This window comes from Anabas testudineus, chromosome 6 (assembly GCF_900324465.2).
Source record: "Anabas testudineus chromosome 6, fAnaTes1.2, whole genome shotgun sequence".
NCBI classification, from domain to species: domain Eukaryota; kingdom Metazoa; phylum Chordata; class Actinopteri; order Anabantiformes; family Anabantidae; genus Anabas; species Anabas testudineus.
This window is the reverse complement of record NC_046615.1, coordinates 1495207-1500887: the sequence shown is the minus strand read 5'-3', so window position 1 is coordinate 1500887 and position 5681 is coordinate 1495207.

The following is a 5681-nucleotide window of genomic DNA, read 5'->3' as shown; positions in this document are numbered from 1 at the left end:
ACAAAATGAACCACTGTCTGCAACAAATGTTTGCATGTAAAATCTGCAGTGTTTTTGAGAATCGATACAGTATCACAAAAGGTAATATAGTGATACTCAAGTGTATCAATACTTTCTCACATCCCTATTGCTTTATTGCTTATTTATTATTCCATTCAGACGCATATGACTTAGAAATCAGTCAAGTTCATGTGCAACTAGGAGCAAATCCAACACAGGTGACATCACTGATGCTCCCTCTCTCACTTTGCATTGTTCACATGTAAAGCAGGTGGTTAAACATGTGTCTGTCTCGCAGTAAAGAAGCGCAAGTAAAGAAAACTTGTATTACAAAGTTCAGTTGATGCTTATATGAGGCTTCAACAGTCTGACATCAAATGAGCATCTCCTGGAGTTACAAGGGAACTGTGACTGTACAAGATTGTGAAATTAGAAGATACCCAATTAATCTGTTTAACCTAGACTGCAGCAGCCTTATGTCAGCTCTGACTGAATGTCAGGAAGCATATTTGTATGGAACAAAGACTGTGGATCTTCAATGGAACTGCTTTAGGGAGGATTCTCCTCATGACCACTTCAAAACTTGGGTACCAATGTGTTCTCTTGCTATATTTCTTCCTTTACCATGGAGAGGTTAGGATGTCCAAAAACCAACTACATCTCCCCTCAGAACAACTTGAATGTATATTTCAGACTTGGTAGTGAAAAGGTCGGTGGGTGAAGCAAAAACACCAAGAATCAGACTTTGATGACTATAAATATCCACAACAAATGTCATGTCAATAAATAACAGAGGAATAAAAAGCTTTTCTGGAAAAAAAAAACCCTGCTGCCATGTTCCTCAGATTGACTTTTGTGAAGAAGGAATTGGTGAAAAAGAAAAGAGATTTGGGAAAGAAAGTCATTGTTTGTAGGTTTGACACGCCAGTTGGTGATAAGTTGGCTGACAAGGTGACGACTCAGTCGTGAATCATGCACTGCACCCTGAAGGCAAAGGCCAAACACTGTGCTGACATGTAACCTTGAATTAAATGACTGCAGATTTGGATTTGCAAACATTTTTTTCACCTTTTTGTGTGATGAAGCTTTATTAAAAACTAGAGTTGATGAGCGTCAATAGACATTTAAATTTAAATGAGACTTTATATTGCTGCTCATCGTGCCATGCAACAAATAATCCCCAATACAGAACTCAAAGCATAAACACACTCAATGAGGGCGTTAAGGCAATTTTAACATAATATTCTGACTAAACACAATAATAAAGGCAGGATTTATCCTATCTCATGATACATTTATGATGCCTCCTAGTGCATCTCTGTTGACATTACAGTCCCATCCTGTACAGCAGAGCATTGCCGATTAAAGCCACTTGATCAACGACTACTGCTTAAACCTGCTTTGAAGTCACTAGAGGCTAAACGTGTGAAGCTGACTCCTTCATCCACAGAGTCCTGAGGTTTGTTGTGAGGTCTTGCAATGTGCCAAAAGCTAATTAACCACTGACCAACACTGTGAAACTCTACAAGGCATCTGTTGCTCTTTTCACTCATCTCCCAGCCCAGGCGCGCACACACACACACACACACACACACACACACCTCGTGAGGGCTGCCTCTAATAAATTGAGGTGGACGTGAAATGAAAAGTAATTTAGTTCCACTATTCCACCATCAATCAGAGCGCATGCACTCTCCATTCCATTACACAGCCGCGGCTCAGCCAAGCTGATCTTGTGCACATTTCTGATGATCCATCACACTCTGCTGGGTGAGGTCTCGGTGTTCGGATGGAGGGTTTCCTGTTGCCCTGTACAGTGTATTTCAGAAAAAAAAACTGCATGAACTACATCCATCTACCAGCTCTTCCATCTTACTAATTAACACTGTTAAAGCACAACATGTCATCTTCTCAGCAACAACATCATTAGAGAGTTGTTCCAGTCCACAAGCTACTGTGAGACGTCTTTCTCATGTCTGCTGTCCATGTTCCCACTGAACACTAAACTCACTTACTGTTGTGCAAGACTACGCCTGGAATCAATCTAACTCAACCTGGACTAATCTCTGGTCCAAAGCTTTATAATTTACTTCCTGTTCACAGAACACCGTTTCAGTTTCAAGTGAATTATATAGTTCATATATTTGGGCTTCACTGAGCTAAACAATGCACATGCATGTTTAAGAGCCTCTCCCTTCTGCTGTCCAGGATGAAGGTGATCACACAGTCTCATTTCCTGCCTCCCCTTGCATCCGTTTTTATGTGCATTCATTTGTTCATTCATTCATGCCTCCTTAAGATTGAAAAAAAAAAAAATCAGCCAGCCCCACTGTCATCAATAGGCTCCGCTACTGGAGCCGGATCCTGTTCCAGTCTTTCCCTTCATGTTGCCCTGACAAATATGTGGCGTCAGATTTAACATGGTCAAGGTGGCAAACTATAGGTGCCTTTGAGCAAGGCACCAAACACACAGGTGGAGTGATCAGTGTGTGTTATAGAATGACAGCGTGCCATTTGTTGCACTAGTGCCACTATGAATGTGAGTACATGACACAGCATGGTTACCTGTCAGACTATAGAGTTACAAGAGAACTGACGATGTTGATTGATTTAAAAATGCGAGCTACACAACAAGTGAGTGAAGTGTGGCAGGAGACTGGAGAGTGCATGTCTGAATTCCCTCTGATGAGTACTGTACGTGTTGTACACTGTGTGACCTGGTCTGATGTTAAAGCATGTATGGATGGATGGATCATCATGTGATGTCTTCCTCTTGTCTTTTTCCTCTTTCTGTCATTATGCATGAGGTGCTCCGACTAATGGTGACAGCAACGCGGATGAGAAACATAACTGATCACAAACTTCTAACTCATTGACAGTGAGAAATCTAAATCTTTTACCTTGTGCGTCTCTGCATCCTGTCAGCTTCCTTCAAAATCTTCTTCCAGCCCGTGTCTCTGTCAACTGTTTTCTCCTGTTTGTGTGTGTGTGTGTGTGTGTGTGTGTGTCAGTGGCTGCTTAAAGCCGGGTCGGCAGCATAGCCATGCTTTAACTATTAATGCTCTGCTGCTACTTAGAGCTCCGTCACACCCACACGGACAACGTGGGAGGCGGCTCTTGTGATTTCAAAATAAAAGCCCCATACGCTGAATTTCACAGAAGCAACGTTATATCTTGCTGCACTAACCCACTAAGACACTAAGGAAATCATTTTATTATTTCATGAGTTAAGTTTATTGATTGATGTTTCAGAGGGACCACAGGAAGACTTGCACAAGCTGGCCAATCAGAACAGAGTGGGGTGGAGCAACAGAGGGACCTTGAGGACACAAGAGCTCAAACGAGCCTTTCTAGTCTCAAGGCTACAGGAGCTGTTGTGTAAAGCCAGATAACTGCATCTTGCTCATTGCTGAAGAGAACATGTGATTTATCTTTATTTTGATTGTGGGGGCTGAAGTTATAGAATATTTGACATTTGCCACCATGTAATTATCTTAATTATGTACATTATAGAAATGTCCTTATATAAGAAAATGAACAATTGACAGAGTTACAAATAATGTTTTTTCATCTATATTATGATTGTGTCTTTCAGACTTTGCTGTCGTCTAATAATCCTCCAGCTTTAGTTACTACTACTAGTTCTACTAGGTCATTGTCCCTGGGTCATTGTACTTGTTTGAGGACAAAACTGGCTCCAAACACTGTCCACGTGGTATGGCATGGATAGACTTCCTTCTTCAAGATCCTATTACCCTGTATAAATCTCCCATTTGTCACTACCAAAGTATATATGGTAGTATATATACTAAATTTGTGTTCTGAACAACCATTTAAATGTATATTTGTCTGTCAATTAAACCTCTTACAGTTACAAAATGTTATGAAGATAAGGCAGAGAAACATGGCAAAGCACAGACTCCAAAGCATCACAGCTCTGCATGATCTGATTGAAGACAGGCTGTGTGTGAGGTCAAATGTGAGACCCTGCCTGCACATACTGTATATGCTGTCATCACCACAGTGATGCCTCAGTTTGATAGGTACTGTTCACTGAGCCCAGCGTTGGCGGTAGTAAAGTAGTATGAGGTTTGTGTCTCTCCTTCAGGGAGCAGAAATGATTATCTTCACATTCTGCTCTCTTTCAGTTAATTCACCAAGTTGTCTGGAAAAAGAATATACAAAGGAGCATGTCTAGCATTCATAAACCCAGCAGTGAGATTGATCCACCAAAAGGATTGTTATGTCCTGATCCACCCACAGAAATCTCTTTAAACAATGCCTGTTATCCCCATTCCTCTACAATCCAGCGAGAGGTCACATAAATGCTTGACTCTGGTCAATAAAAGCGTGTAAAACAGATAATACAATCCACCTCAGTCCTTGGATGCCAAGAAGCCAATTTAGCTTAATTTACAGCTGAAAGACATAATGAGGAACAGCTAACTGAGAATTACTTTAAATCTTTACTTTAAAACTTTATTTTTAAATAATTACACAGTGAGATGTTAATAAAAATACAGGCATTGTTAAAGTCCTGGTCACTTTAGTTCACGACCCAAACTGTCCCCTAAACATCAACAATAAAGTAGAAATTTCTCAAGGAACTAAATGGGAGAGCTGATCTGTTGCAGAAAAGACACCGACCGCTTAGAAGCTGCTGACCGATGGCAAGTTGTTATCTAAAAGAACGTTACAAAGAAAAGTTGATGAAGAGTAAAAGTTCACAAAGATAAAAATTATTATCATCACATTCTGCTCTCTTAAATAAAAGAGATGGACAGAGGTGAGGCCAAAGATATATGGAAGAAAAAGAGGTACAGAAAAAGCAGGAAGGAGAGATGGGGTTTATAAAAGGAGAAAGTATAATGAGAGTCATAAATAAAAGATAAAGAAAAAGAAAAAAGAAATAAAAGACATAAACCAGTAAAAAACAAGAAGTACACAGTAGGATGATTGAAGAAGGAGAACATTTCATACATATCTCACATGCTTTGAATTTAAAAATCTAGCATACTTCATATATTGTCAGTTTGCTAACTGGTGCTAACATTTCTAATATTTAAGCCACTTTAAACTTTTGCTTATTGATTTTAGGTACGAGGGCTTTTATTGTGAAAACAGCACTCTTATTGTGAAAGTTACCTTTCAGGTGGAGACGAGCGTGTGTCGGTAAAAAAAGATTAACAGGTAAATAATAGAGAAAGAGTCGTGTTTAGGCATGGGTCCTGACATCTCCTGCAGTCATTATAGGTAAGGAAAAATATCATGGGTCAGGACAGAGACAAACTGCACCTCATTAATGTCTCATCCAGGCTATTTCCAGGGAAAAGGTGCTCCACAAAAACTATTGGTCACAGTGAAGGGACTGCAAGACTAGGAGGCTTCAACAAGCACACTTATGTTTGTATGTCTGTCAATATATGAAGAAACTACAACTAATAAAGGTTTGGTGGTCGTTTACAAATGTAAAAGAGATGTGTGATTTAGAGAGATCTGAGATTCAGACTGCGCTGTCTCCACAGTTAAAAACCACAAGTTCTATCCTTACAAGAAGCAGATGTCCAGAAAGAGGACAGGTTTCCCTATGTTTTGACATGTAATGTGTGTATGAAGGATGAAAGTTAACTGAAGAGGAGAAAAGAAGGAGCTAGTCCTCATAGTGAGAGTCCCATCACAAA